The sequence below is a fragment of the Apodemus sylvaticus genome, chromosome 2 (assembly GCF_947179515.1).
Source record: "Apodemus sylvaticus chromosome 2, mApoSyl1.1, whole genome shotgun sequence".
Lineage (NCBI taxonomy): Eukaryota > Metazoa > Chordata > Mammalia > Rodentia > Muridae > Apodemus > Apodemus sylvaticus.
The window spans coordinates 134,992,357-135,008,866 of record NC_067473.1 but is presented as its reverse complement, the minus strand read 5'-3'; positions in this window follow the sequence as shown (position 1 = coordinate 135,008,866).

Genomic DNA, 16,510 nt, shown 5'->3' with positions numbered 1-16,510 from the left:
GATGCTAATTTCTTCAGGAACCATATCTTCCTATGGCCACATTTGAAACATTTTCTATACTGACCAAGAAGTATATTTTAAAACTCCTTTTCATTCTAACTGTAACCTTCTCTAAAGCAGCTAGTACTAACCAAATTATAAATGTGCTTGCAGAAAAAAAAATGCTGGGAGCTCACCCATGGAAATAATGCTTTATTGGGCATGGTAGCTGAGTGATTCAACTTTCCAGTCAGTTTCTACGGGATGTCTTGAATACCTGAGTTAATAATGTTTTGTTATTTGTCTTTCTGTCTCTTGCTAAAATGTTTTTATGTTGGCTTGCTATATACTTAATAAACTCCCTCATTCAAAACTGAATGTGTTGGTGTTGTAGTCCATTCTATAAACAATACAGAAAAGGAAAAATAATTGTGGGAAATTCAAATATATGACATGCATGTGTTCTTTACTTTGGCTTAAGAAGTAAATTTAAAGTTTTCCACATGGTTCATCAAAGACTCATAGAGTTAGCCTCAATAATTTACTAGTGGATTTAAATGTTTATTTTATTTTATCTTATTTTATTTGGTTTTTTTCGAGACAGGGTTTCTCTGTGTAGCTCTGGCTGTCCTGGAACTCACTCTGTAGACCAGGCTGGCCTTGAACTCAGAAATCCTCCTGCCTCTGCCTCCCAAGTGCTGGGATTACAGGTGTGTGCCACCACCGCCTGGCTATTTTGTTAACACAAAGAAGAATTTTTAAAAATATCTTTGAAGAGAAACAAAGAGCGATTCTTAACTATAAGGGCTAGAGATTGCATAATAAATGCTTTTTAAAACTCCAAACTAAAATTTACCATTGACTGAGGAAGAGAGGAAGAGAGCAAACATCTCATTTAAGGCATAGAGAAGTGACAATGATCTCAGTTTACCAAACTGCACAAAGGCACTGGCCTCACAGATATCAGGCCTGCTAGGAAGAAAACAGCAATGGATTTGTAGAACAACAGATTAACTAGGCTTAAATCCTCTATCTTTGAAGTCTTCCTGATACAATTGATATTGTAAGGAAAGACCAGAAACCGGAAACCGTTTCATTTCAGCTCCTCACTTCTTTCATCACGGAAGTCTTTTGTTCTCTTACCCACTCTCTGGGCCAAAGGACCAAGTTTCCAAAGTACAGTGCCAGGGTCTTGGGGAGGGGGGGGTGGGAGCATTTTTGAGAAATTGGCCACAGGGCAGAAACTACTCTTCTCATTAATCTATTTTAAGTGTGTTTATTGGAAGAGAAATAGAGTAAGGACTATGGGGTCTTCATATCCACAGAAGAGCCGTCAAAGAGGGTGCCTGGAGAGAGGCAGCGTGTCCGAGTCAGATGTTTGATCAGCGGGATTGCTGCATAATGAGGTTGCACATTCAACCCCTCGTCCGAATCTGATGTGTGTAGCTAGAGACTGACATGATGGTAAGGCTTTGGCTTCTTTTTTTAAGTCATAAATGCCTATTTTGAGCCCTGAAAGTCACAGTCTTTTTTTTCCTCCAATGCTGATATTGCAGCTGAAACAAATAGCTCATCATCATGATAAGCACAGAATGTGTACTACAGACAGCTTCCTTGGCCATCTGCGAGAGAATAGCGCACAGTAGGAGGGCATGATGGCTACAATATGCCCCACCGCTTAATACAAACCAGCCTAAAACAGCTGGTAGCAAAAGTATCGCTCCAGTGCTTTCTAATTTATTTATTGTTTTACATGCCAAAGTGTTATCAGAGTTTTATCAGTTTCACTTTACATTAGAGGAATTTCATGTAAGCTCTCCCAAGAGAACCAAGCTCTTTGGGCTACCTTGCAAAAGATTCCAATTAAGATGTCTTTCATACGACCTGACTTCCCAGGATGCCAAGACTGATTTTGCTCTTTGACCCTCCCATCACATGTCTGAGTGAGGTAAAACTCCTGCTGAGGTAAGGCTCAGGTTGACAGCTGAGTGACTGAATGCCCACGTGCTATATATGCACCTTATAAACTCACTCTGAACTTTTTTGACCCCCCCTGGTCTTCCTGGATGGTCTCCACATCTCAGCTATAATCAGCATCTTTTGAATTTGTTCTTAATTCTAGATGAAAGTGGTCCCCAGAATGTCTGAACAGTGTGAAGTCTTTACTTCCAAATCCAAAAGACTAGAAACACATGTTCAAGGTGTTCTGTTTACAAAGTAAATACTATAATTAGAAACAGGGAAGGGAATTAAGAGTGAGTCTCTCAGCTATTTAGTTAATAACAAATTATACTTTAAGGTTTCTAAAATATTAAATGACATTGAATCATCTGTAATCTAATACATATGCAGATTATATAGAAGTTGCATTTAACACTATGACAAACTTGTAAAAGATGAGATAATTTGTTTGAAGTCCAACAATGTGCTTGGTTCAAGAATACTTAGCCTAAATGGAATAGCAAGTGAGCTTCTTGATTTCAGGGTGTGTCAAAGGTCAGTATACACTGCCCAATATCAAAGCCACCTGCGCCTCCAAAGTTATGATTGTAGGCATTAATCTTTAGATTTGCTCGAAAAAAAAGAGGGATTTGGAGAAGAATATCCAAGGGATGGCTGTGAATTTTTAATGTTTCTGTCAGTAATCTACTTTTCCACATGAGATGAAGCTGGAAAAGTACACATCTTTCTACAATTTCATCAGATACAGTAGTAATACAAGAAAATAGATTTTTTTCCTGGTATTTGGCTGTTACCCTGTTACATATATTTAATGTTCATTAGCGTAGAAAGAGACAAAAGACAGATATGGAGAAAGATGAGGCAGGGGCAGGGAGAGAGAGAGAGAGAGAGAGAGAGAGAGCCTTCTCAAAATTCATATTAAAATTTAATTCCTATTGTGTTTGTAGTTTTTTAACAGATTAGAACCTTCAGAGGATGATTAGATATAGAGAAAGTCACTCTTCTCAACTATTTGGATGCTTATAAGATAGCTAAGAGAGTGAGTTCATCCCATTTGATTCCTTCATCCAGTTAAAGACTCAGAAATGAGGTACCATTGGAATGTGGGTACTGCGACCTCACCAGACCCTAAATTCTGGCTTCTTAATATGGGTCTTCACAGGATTCAAAAGTACAAGAGATACTTTTTAAAAATTATTTAGCTTCATGTTTTAACAGCACATAGAATAACAAGGCTACAACACATATTTAAGGTCATTTAGTCACATAGCTAGTGAGGGGGATGCTAGGAGTTAAATTCAGGATCATCTGATGTTTAAAAGCCACAATTCATCACCACAAACACAGAAAAGATAAAACACAGCATTTCTGTGTACATGGCAGGCATCACTGGGACTCGCTCTCTTCTGGTCCTCTTTGAATATGACTTTCCCTTGAAACAGTTGTCCGAAGAGCCACAGTGAAAGGGGGATAAGAGTTAGATACAAAATCAATGACTTTAGTTTTTCCACAATAGTGACCTTAAGACTTGATGTTTAAAAAATTCAAGATATCTTTTCTAGAAAGATAAATATTTAACATTAATCTTGTAATTAATGATTGGTATCTTGTCATTGTTTATGCCACAAAATGACGTATGTACACAATAATGTGTATTTCAGTAGGACTCAAAATGTGGGTTAGTAAACCATTGAGTGTCTTTATGTGTCCTGTGATTTTACTAATTCTTTTAGAGAAATGAGGAATTATAAAAAACAGAAAGAATTAAAAGACAAGCATGTCAATATACACACACAAACACATGTACATGCACGTGCACACAAACCATTTTGGGATAGTAGGATCATGAATGCTATAATCATCTTCCCAGAGCCTTTAAGACAAGATAAGAGCCACAATTTCTTTCCTTAAAGACCGCTGCATTCTCTTCCATTGTTGTTTCCTTAACATGCTTGCCTTACACTAGAAAGATAAAAAAATAAACCATTTAAGAGAAACTCACAGATGCAGTAAAATTAGATACTAGTACACAGGGCATGCTGTTTTGTTTCAGTTGACTCCTAGATGTTTTGAAAGTGTCCAGGTAATTATGATATATGTCTCGATGATTTCACTGAGTATGTTTAGGAAGGGCCCAAACTATTAATCTGCCTTACTTTTAGTGCAGAGTAAAATGTGAGCCCTCTGCTGGAACACCCAACTCAACAGCTTCTTCTTCAAAACAATCTTCCTATAAGGGGTGTTACTGAAGTAGTTCAGACCTAAGGAGATGTTGCAAACTTCTATAGTGCAAGCCATGAGGATTTCTTCGTTTCAGTTCTACTTGCTTTCATGTTTAATAGTCACAACACTGAATCCTGTCTTTCCCCACCTGGTTAGTATCATGTTTAACTTTACTTGTCTTGACTGGGCAGAATGTCAAAGACGTGTTAAAGAATTAGTGTCTACTGCCCATTGAGGGTGTTCCTAGATGAATTTCATATTTGGCTTGGTAGACAGAAAGTTTACCAAGGTGGATTTCTCTCCTTCATGTAGCTCTTGCCCAAAATGTTGAAGACCTCAATAGACTGCATGGCTAAGTAAGACATTATTTGTCAGATTGACTTTCTAATTGAGCCTGTATGTGTCTGGGATTCACACTGCATCTTCGACGCTTGGCTGCCCTGGTTTTCACAGCTTTAGACACAAATTATAATTCTACCATTGTCACTCCAGAGTCTTAGATTTCTGACTGAAGAGCTTAGATTTATCAGCCTTAGTAATTAATTAGCAAATTGATAAGTGTAAATTAAAGATAGATAGCTAACAACAATTATATATATATAACATATATATGTTATATATATAATATACCTAATACATAGATGTGTTTTTGTGCTTTGCATCATATTGCGTCTGATTTCTCTAGATGATGAAGATTAATGCAATAGTGATCACATCTTCCACACCTTTGAATGGTTTTACAATGTTAAATCATATTTTGTTAAAAGCCTATATTATTCCTTGTTATTTTACTTTATAAACTTGCAAACTAGAAAATAACATCAAATCTAAAATCTTTAGTGGTTCATTGAACAGTTAGTAATTGGGAGAGCCAGAGTGTGGGAATAGGACTAAAGAAGGGGTTGTTAGGTGACAGAGTGACATGAAATCCCTGAAAATCCAACTCTGGAGATAAGCATCAGGGTGAGAACTGAGTTTATACCTAAGCCTGTAGCTTATATACAGCCAGGCCCAAGCTCCTAAATCCTTGCCCAATCATATCACACCACACCATCTCTCTATGCTCCAGTGAATGCCCTGCATAATAAGGTAACTGAGAAAAAGTGTCAGAGGGAGAGTATCATCACATATGAGGACTGCTGTGAAGACAGATAAGAGGCCATCACCCTGGCCTCGGTTCATTTTAGCTGTCTCAGTGGTATGCTGGGAGCCAACATAAATATAATGCCTTGTGTGGCAGATCAGGACTCTTCCAGGAGTTGCAGGAGCTTGTGGTGCCCTGATTACCATCCCACTTTTTCCTTCACAAGGTTGATTTCAACATCCCCTATATCAGAGGTTTAAATCTGAAATGTCAGATATATCATCAGATCATCTATGCTACCACCTGTAATACCTAGGAAACATCATGAAAGAGGGAGAAGAGTAAATATAAGAACCAGAGGATGGAGAGCATGATATGAAACATTGCATGGTGGTTGCTATCATGAACATGCAACAACTGTGAATACCTGCACAAGATTCACAAGATTGAGTCCTTCAATATTCCACCCTGTATGAGGAGGATTCTCATAAGGCTCCGCCACTCTGTGAAAGACCATGGATATTAATGGTTCCTGATAAGGGTATCTTTGTGTGTGTGTGTGTGTGTGTGTGTGTGTGTGTCATTTGATCACTGGTAAGTTGTTAATATCATAGTAAGCATCTCCTTAACCAGGTTAATCTAAGAAATCAAATTATTAACTTTGGAGAGAGAGAGAGAGAGAGAGAGAGAGAGAGAGAGAGAGAGAGAGACTAGGAGAGATCCTGCTTGAGAAGAAGATCAATATCAACTACTCATCCAACTCAACCAATAACTAAAAAAAATAAAAAGAGGCTGTATCCAAGTCCTTTTTGCTGGTTCATTCTATAAAATAACAGTAGTATGAAAGTTTTATCCTATTGTTCTAGCAAAGATTCTTATTCCTAAGCAATAATAAATATGATAGAACAGACACAAAAATGTGGTTTATGTTTCCAAACTGTAGAGAGATACTCTAGGGTTTGCAGTTATGATGCAGAGTGAGGAGACAGCATAGTTCCTTGGGAGACAAATTGTTTTAGACCTAGATTCTTATATTAAATGCAGAAGTGATTAGATAAGGCATTTATTTGTATGGTGAGTAAAACACACTTCTATAAATTCTTCAGCCTAGGCTATTTTATTCAACAATGCTCAAAGGGGTACCTTTGACACTATTATGAACTTTGACTAGAAAACACACATATGCACATGAATGCAAGGCTTATATATAATGTCACAGTATTGATTCCTGGACTACCTAAAAGCCATGGTTTTTCTCCCCCTCTGGCAGTTTATCACTATACAGACTACAGACGTCATCTCCACAATAGACCTTCCTTTAAAATAGTTATGCAAATGACATCATTATAATGTGTATTCCTTTTTACACATCAGTTCATAGGAAAGGCAGGACATCCTCCTGGGTTTGTCTGGAAGGTTCTCATGTACGGGATTCCTACACCAAGCAGCTCTCCTCAGATATCTCAGTATCTGTTGTAAGCAGGACATGGGAGCAATCAGGTGGCCACTCACTTTGCCAATCCTAAATATTAGCAAGCCTTTGAAAATAATTTCCCACTTCTGAAAGAATTAATTGTGTACTGCCTTTTGCTTTTAATTCTATTTCTATCTATTGCTATTTTCCTTACACATCTTGGGTATGAATTTACCACAGCTACAACCAAGATTGTAAATTATTCAAATAATATGGTAACTCCCAAGGAGCAAGAAGTTACTCTTCCCTTCGGATAAATTTTGTTTTCAGGAAAAAAGTACTACTGTAGATGCTTTTTGTCTGGAGAGCTACCCTGTTGTGTACAGAGCTCTTCCCTGGTATACACTCATGTTTCATCATGAACACTAGGTGTCCCCACAGCTCCACACATCCTATATTTTTGTCCAAGCGAGAATGTGGAATATCCTGGGGAAAAATAATTTATAAGGGATTTACAGTAATCTCCTGTGGGCTTGCACTTTAAAAGCTGTAAGAGAGATAGGGAACAGCAGACAGGAGTGACTTGGGGACCATGTCAGAGTATTGGAGGATTTAGGAAAGTTTGGTGTTGTTTATTCTAGTGCAACAGGACCTCTCTGCTGGGCTTTGGAGAGAAATATGAGCAAAAGTTAGCTTACTCTGCCTCTAAGTCAGGATAAATGCTGAGTGACTTTCAAAGCCTTGCACAGTTCCTCAGACACTAGAGGTTATCTCATATACATGGGCCAAATTTAAAGAAATTAGCTATTGAAAATTTAGGCATAAATATTCCATAATAATAAATACTATCAAATATTAAAAACTTCTGTTACTATGGAGCTAAGCTCCTGTGGTCTCAGGACTTGGGAGGAGTTGCTGAAAGTCTTAAGACAGCTTGAAGTAATCATGAAATCTTGTCTTAGGGGGAAAAATAAAAACTTGTATTTTATCATGATAAGAACTTTATCCCAGAAATTATAAAATAATAAAATTGTCATAAATGTTTTCATTCTGATGCTTAGCTTGGTAGTTCTTTTTCAAAAAAATTTTAAAGAATTAATATAAGACTGTTATACTTAATATGTCTCTCACTTCTAGAATATCCTCAGCTTTAGCTGTTTTTATACAGATGCATTTTTACAGGTCATTGAATCCTCGGGTGTATTTTCCTGGCTGGCTGCCGCAACTAGAAGCTTAAGAATGAAATATCTCATGAAGCCCCTTGGTTTGTCACAGGGGGTGGGACTCATAATGTATCTTAACAAGTTTGCCAGGTGATAAGGTCTCCTAGTGCTGTTTCAGAATGTTAAGATAGGTGAATTCATTCACATGAAAATGTTTCATGTTTAGATACAGAAGTGACAGTTCTGCTCAATTTTAAAAGCAGTGCTGTATCTGTAACTCTGTTATACTCTGGGTTCTCTAGAGGAACATAACCCAGAGAGTGAATACACCCCTATGTATGCGTGTGTGTGCATGCAACATACACACAACAAAATTTATTGAGCTTTAAAATACTAACAATGGCAAATTACACCCGAGGTGCTGAGAACTTACCGTCCCTGAGGATGGATGGCTCACCAATGGGAGGAGCACAGAACGACTGTTTTTCACTAGTGGTGATGAGCCCCAGTTACCCAGTGACAAGGCATGCTGCCCCAGTTGTCCCAGTTCGGTGCCAATAGCCCAAGAAGTTTTTGGAGAGCCTCTGGTTCCTATTGAATAATGGAAGCTTGGGAACACTAGTTATCCTATCAGTGAAGGTATCAGCAAGTGCAGCAATGAGATGGCAACTCCATCAGTCAGAGGCAAGAGCAAGGGAGCAAAGGACAGAATAAACTTCTTTCTCATGGGAGCTGTTATCCAAAGTTGGACTGGGCCTTCCCACATCAATCAGAGGCAATTGGGAAGTTCGTTAGGCTGGGTTTTCTGTTCTGTTGATTCGAATTTGTGGCAAGCTGACATTAAAACCAAAGACAATAGTCTACACCCAAACATTGTCAGGGTCTGTCAGAGCAACTGTCCTATACACCTCTTCTCAATTTCTGTTTAGTTAAGGTCACTATTGCTGTGATAAAATACCATGATCAAAAACAACGTGGGCAAGAAAACATTTATTTCAGCTCACAGTTCTACATCATATTCCATTATCCTGGAAAGTCTAGCCTGGAACTCAACACAGGAACCTTGAGGCAGGAGAAGTGCTGCTTACTTACTGCCTTGCTTCAATGGTTTGATTAGCCTGCTCATTTTTAAACATCCATGACCATCTTACTCATTATGGTAAGCATTCTCAGAGATCTTGGCTTTCCCTCATCAATCATCAATGAAGAAAACACTCCATACGCTTACCTGGTGGAACATTTTCTCAATTGAGGTTCCCTCTTGAATGATTCTAACTGGTGCAGAGTTGACATTAAACTAGTCAGCACATGCTTCTAGTCAGATTTTACCTAGTCTTGATCCTTCACAGGAAAAAAAACTATTTTAATGTTCTAATTTTTTAGTGTGGAATTGTCAAGAGAACCATAATATGCTCAACTTTTAGCATTATGATCCAAGGTATTGACATTTCTGAATTTTACTTGTATGTGTGTGTGTGTGTGTTTGTGTGTGTGTGTGTGTGTGTGTGTGTGTGTGAGAGAGAGAGAGAGAGAGAGAGAGAGAGAGAGAGAGAGAGAGAGAGAGAGAGAGGCTTATTCTATTGTCTCTTTTTACCCTTCCAGAGATGAGGAATAGATTTGAGATAAGCCAAAAGGAAGAAGAAATTTATTTTCATTCCCGTTTCAGAAGCTTTGGCCCATGGCAACCTGAATTCTTGCCTTCAGTCCTGTGATTCTCACCTTCAGTCCTATGAGAAGGTAGAGCCATATGGGGGGTTGAAGTAGGATCAGGCTACTTGTATCACAGTACAAGAGGCAGGAGAGAGAACAGGGGAAGTGGACCCATTGTCTCTGGAAAGGCACATTCCTTATAACATACCTTTCTTTCTCCACCTCCCAATGAGGTAGTGTTAGACCCTAAGTAAGACAGAAATCGGTCATCTCAGACTACAGTCAATGTTTTTGCATATGAGAGACACTTAGAATTCAAGCAACAGGGGCAATGAGGGATGGTTCAGTGGCTAAGGGCACTTGTTGCTCTTGCAGAGGTTGTGCATTCAGTTCTCAGTATGCACACAGAAGATCACAGCCACCTATAACTCCAGTTCCAAGAAACCAGTGTCATCTTCTGGCCTCGGTAGGCAAGAGACATGAATGTGGTAGAGAAACGTATGTGCAGGTAAACACTCATACACATGAAATAAATATTATTTAGAGATCCAAATCATAACAGAATACTATTATTTTTATGGTTTCAATGTATTTCTGTGTTTTATATATTTCAATATACAATGAAAACTGTATTATTATTTTATTGTATTTGGGTTATTTAATCATACTTAAAAGAACCTAAGCCATCTCAATTTGTTAAGAAATTTGTAATAATTTACATATTTATTTATTTCTACAGAAATGTAGAAAGGCAAACAAACCATGGAACTTTTATATTTCTGTCAGTGAATTATGAAAATATGGGTTTTTCATAGTTTGTCATCATTTAGAAACAGCATTCAAGATTAGAAATGACCTTAAAACTTCATATTTGTATTAAATAAGGACCTGTGTTATTACAGTGTGATAATAGTTTAGAAGTTAAAGACGAGAGATCAAAACCTTGTACATACAAAAGAGAGAACAACCAGTGTTGATATTGTATGGATAATGATGTTGTATGATGTTGTATGGAATGAAACTGAAGACAGTATACTTTCATAAGGCAGTGGTTTTACTTTGAAACACTCCCATCTAGTGGCTACATCTTTTAACTACAACTACAACATTTTTTTATGTTACTTTTTCTCTGCTAAAAAGTCAACATAGGCATTACTGTATATTCTAAATTTCAATTAAAACATTTGATTCCCATATCAAGAATGTTTTATATCAACAGCAGTTTACACATCAAATTACTTCGCATATTACAGTATTTGATCAGTAATTACCACCCAACTTTTCAGCACAGTCCTGCAATTAATCTACTATGTGACACTGACACTTCACAGAAGCCCACAGGTTACTGACTGCTGTAACTGCCGTGACTAAGTTGTGTGTTACTTGGTCATATCAGAAAATGTTAAACTTTATTCCCACAAAGTCTTTTTAAAAGGCAAAATAATTTTTTTGAGATTATTTCTTGGTCCTATATCCCAAACTGAAAACATCACACTGGGAGATTAAGGTAGTTATAATGAAATGGTTCTGTTGAATTTTATTTTATTTTCATTTTTTAAATGTGTATGACTGTTTTCCCTGAATGCATGTCTTCATACCACATGTGTGCCTGGTGCCCTTAGAGGCTAGAAGACATCAAATCACCTGAAACTGTAGTTAAAAAGATGGTGAGCTGTCATGCGGGTTCTGGGGATTGAACCCTAGTCTTCTTGAAAAAATACCAGTGCTCTAAACTGCAGAGCTATCTCTCCAACCCTTCAATTATTTTTTTTGGTAAAGCAAAATAACAACGACAGAATACCATCCTTCTATTGTAATCAGCATACGATGGGTGTAGTTTTTTTTAATGCTTGTGAGATATGCAAAGTATTTTATTGGAGATATTGTAAATCTTAACTTCAGGAAAAGCAAAACAAAACTAAGAACTTGAGTCAACAGGGTTTGAAGAAAGATTAGATTTATTTTCTTACTATAATGTATTATGTTGTTCTCATTTGTATAAATAATTTATAAATTATAACATCAGGATAAGATAGAACTAGCTCCTAGCATCATAACAGTGATGCAAGAACACAAATGTTACTCACAGGGAATTTAGTCTGCAGTGAAAATAAAGTCATACAAAAACTAAAGTCATACAAAAAGTCATACAAAAACTAAAATTACTAAAATAATGATTGCTATCAGGAAAGAGAGGAGGAGGAGGATGGGGAGGAGGGGCCAGAAGAGGAGGAGGAGACTATTGTAGGAGGATAAGCCACCTCTAGGCAACTCCTGCAGGAGGACCTAATTGAAAACAGTTTGAGAGACCTGTGATTGCTGATGCAGACAAGGCCAGCCAATCAGGAACTTGTGTGGAGGAGATGCGGTTTGGGCCAATGGGGCACAGGTGGAGGGTATTGAAGGAACTTGCACCAACCTGCAGTATTTCTCACTTGCCTGTTCCCAGAGTCTGTGTCACTGACTCTGTAGCACCTCACCTCCCGACCCCCAAGGGCAAATAGGGTCAGGCAGTGGATCCAGGGCACAAGCAGCAAACATACTATCTTATCATAGGCGGTGCCTGACAATCAGAGAGCCTTTTTATGAAGAGTGACTTTGAGACACAGAAATAAATGGCCATAGTTTAGTTGACACAAGGTTTAAAAATATAGTTTTTTAAATACTAAGAACAATAATTGCAAATGATCAGAACAAATGAATTTTGCTGAGTTATATGAAGAGCAGAGGGACAGAAGCTTTGCTTCAGGACAGACCATGACAAGGTTGCCAGGTGCCAACTCATTTATGATCCTCTGCTTAGATATCAGGGTTGAGGCCAAAAGAAAATCAACTGAGTACTCACAAACCATCCCTACACTCTGACTGAGCTTGCTGACGTGGCTTTGTATGTTGAAGAACAAAGCAAGAGTGTCAGGAAAGAAGGGACTGCCTTGTGTGCAGGGCAAGAGTGAGGACACAGCAGAGAGAGAACGAATTTGAACTATGTTTTGGTCGTGGCCCTGTGTAAAGCGGTGGCTTGGGTAGACTGGGTCTAGGGCAGAAAGAGAGAGTGCTGAAGAAAGGAATGGATGTTTGGTTTTTAAGTCTTAATTTGATCATTGAAAGTTTTGTACACATACAGACTAGGCATTGGCCACATTTATCCCTCATTCCCCTCCTTCCACTCGCTAGAATTCCCATCACATTTTACTCTCAACTTCATGTCTCATTTATTCATCCATTCATTCATTCATTTACTATTTTGTGACTCAATGATTCCAATTAGTATGCCTATGTATGCATGGGAGCAGGGTCATCAACTGGAGTTCAGGGAACAACTTAAAAGTAGGTGTATATTTAATGAAAGGTGACGCACTCTTCCCTAGCAGACATAAACTGCCAATGGGCTCCTCAGTGCCTGCTACTTCTTTGCTGAGACTTTTTTATTTAATCATGTTAGCTATTGTTTTTAATAATTGTGTTTTTATTTACTTTATATCCCAATTACAGCATTTCCTCCCTCCTCTCCTCCCTGCATTTACCCCCTCCTCCCTCCTCCCATTCTCCTCAGAAAAGGGGGAGGCTTCCCATAGATATCAACCAGCCTTAGCATATCAACTTGCAGTAATATTAGGTCATCTTCTTCTATTGATTCTAAACAAGGCAGTCCAGTTAGGGTAATGGGATCCAAAGGAAGGCAATGTAGTCAGAGAGAGACCCTGCTCTCACTTTAGAAGTCCCACATAAAGGCCCATCTTTGCAACTGCTACATACATGAAAAGGGCTTAGTTTCATCTCATGCTGCATTCTGGTTGGCAGTTCAGACTCCTCTATGAGCTTCTATGGGCTCAGGTTAGTTAATTTTGTAGGTTTTTTGCGATGAACTTGACCCCTCTTGATACTTCAATCTTTCCTTCCCATCTTCCACAGGATTCCCCAAAATGTTTAGCTGTGGGACTCTGCATCAGTTTCCATCACTTGCAGGGTGAAGCCTCTATGATGACAGTTATCCCTGGCTCCTGTCTGCAAGCATAACACAGTTAATAGTGTCAGGAGTGGGCCCTCATGGCATGGTTCTCAAGCTGGGCCAATCATTGGTTGGCACTTCCATATATTCTTCTCCATCTTTTACCCCTGCACATCATGCAAGCAGAACAAATTGTGGGTCTAAGGTTTTGCGGCTGGGTTGGTGTCACAATTCCTCTACTGGAAGTCTTGCCTGTTTACAGATGACCAGTTGAGGCTCCATATCCTCCATTGCTGGGGTCCTCCATATCCTTGCTAAGGTAACCCTCATAGTCTTAGGCGTTTCCACTCTCCTAGGATTCTATCTTGTCCCAGAGATTCCCCCATCCCTGAATCCAGATGAGTCTACCTCCGAGTACTCTCTCTCACCCACCTCTCCCTCCTCTCTCTCTCTCTCTCTCTCTCTCTCTCTCTCTCTCTCTCTCTCTCCCCGCCCTCTTACTCTTTCTCTCTCTGTCTCTTTGCCCCACCTCATCCCTCTTTGCTGAGACCTTTAACTTGCTTGATTTTATATAGGCTTGTGATGGTAGCTATAGCAGCCACATCCTATCCCGAGGGTAGCCTCTCACACAGAGTGCTCCTTCCCATTGTCTGGCCCTTAAGTTCTTATATTCGTGTTCCCTCATGCACGTTGCTTGAGTTCTTGGGTGGGAGATGAAAGTAATGACAGCTCCTGGGCTGAGTGTCTGTGGTTTTTGGTGAGCCTCACAGCATCTTCTGCCATGATATTAAGGAGAGGCAAGTCTTAAGAACAGTGCACCTCAGTCTATGAACCATTCCTTGCTCCTGTAGAGACTGACAGAAGGTGGATGGAAGCCTAGAGATTCCAGTGCAAGAACGATTAGCACTGATTGATGTAATTCTCAAAACTAGGATGAAAAAGAGAGAAGGGGTAGAAAAGGGGGACCTATGAACTGTGCACAGACTTTGAAATTTAATGGAAGGTTTCTGGTTTTTAAATAAGAAAGCCGTTCTCTTTCCCCCATATTTACAGTAAAGAAACATTGTGAGTAGATTTGAGCCTTTAAAATAACCACCTTCTGATTTGGAGAGGTAGCTCAGAGGCTAACAGTACTTTCTGCTCTTCAGGAAAACTGAGTTTGGTTCCCAGCACATATGTCAGTAGCTCATGTCTTTAAACTCCTCCTCCAGGGGAACAGACACCCTCTTATGACCTCTGTGGAAACCTGCACACATGTACACACATAAAAGAAAAAATAAAATGTCTTTAAACAAAAATGACTTTGTGTGGATGGTGGTCAGCAGATTATAAGGAAGTCAGAACAGACAGAAAAAAATATCATCAGTAAAGTGTGGCCAGCTAAGGTATTCAAGGTATGGAGAAGAATGAGGATCCATGGGAGACTCATGGAGAAAACAGGAACAGCGCATGTACTAAAAATATCTTTTCTGCAGAGAAAGATGCCAGCACTTTCAGTTTCAGTGAATGGACACTGCACAGTGACACTGTGCACTGAACAGTACAGTGTGTGGAAGTATGTTTGGAAGAGGAAAGTGAAGTCTTCATTTTTGAGTGTGAAATGTCTTTCATGTGGAATAAGTCACAGGTGAAAACTTGAAAATTCAAAAAAGCACTAGACTAAAACTAAGTTGAATTCATTTGCACATTGCAATCAAACTCTTGGACAGACAAGGTATTTTAGGCAGAATATAGATTGACTAAACATTTGATTGAATCTGTAAAATAAATCTTGCCCCCCATATGTTTGAATACCATATTCTTCCAGAAATTAGCAATGTGCTAATCAATTTCGTTATTTTGGAACAGAATTTACAAAATATTTTTGATTTAATTATTTTCTACAGAATTATTTTCTATAGATTATTTTCTACAGAATAGTGATTTTGAATTCCTTTGTTATATATTCATATTTTATGAATATATTTTACATATTTATAGCATATAAATATTTATATATATTTATAACTTGTTATAAATGTTATAAATTTGTGACAAAGAAATTCCAAATCACTTATTCTGTAGAAAATAATTCATGTATTATAAAATACATAACTGTAAAGTTAAATATATATTAAACATATTTTATACATATATACATATTGTATACATATAAACATATATATTATACATACACTCATATGTATATATCTATGAGTGTGTGTGCATGTATTTACCATGGCAAACTAACCTTTCCATTGTTATATATAAGTTGCCAATAAATATTATACCCCCATAAATAGATGTTTTCTATACCATATTCTTCCATTGTATATACATATATTTATGTATTTATAATTGAAGCACAATATATTATTTTGTTTTCAAGTGTTTTCTCCAGGCTTCATCTGCTTATGTATATCTTGTAAGAAAGACTCATACATGATCGTAGTACCAATCTTAAGGACACAGCATACTAAGTGTACCGAAGACATAGTACTTATCTGACTTTAATCCATTTTTCTTTGACATAAGGGCTCTCTCTATATGGGACACCATGAATCTAATAATACATTTTAAAATCTCTTGGTGATATTTTACAGGAAATGGAGCCTCACTTGTGATTTTGTTTCTAATAGGACAACCCAAACGCCAACTTAAATCGTTTAAGACAGCTACTGTGACTGTCAGTACTGGGAGGAGCTTCTGGTCTTTCTCAGGTTCTCAGAAGTGTCCATGGATCCTGGCTGCCCTGGTTCTTATCAATAACAACTTGTTTTAATGTCTCCTCCTCCTTAGGATCCTCACAGCTTCTTATTTGATACATTAGAATATTGTTGTTTGTTTTGACTTTGTTTTTGCACCTTTTTGCCAAGGCTTCACAGAACATTTCAAACCAAGTCATTTGTTGCCATATTCAGTTGACTCACATTAAGCTCAACCCACCTTTCTTCAGCATTTTTAAGAGAACACAAAGGAGTGAGGAAATAAAAACACAGCCCAGTGTATAAAAACCAAGGTTTTACCATTTAAATAACTTTGTTAAATTTCTCCTCAGCCTGGATGACTCTGTAACATTAACTGACTTACCTAACTTCCTTGTTCTC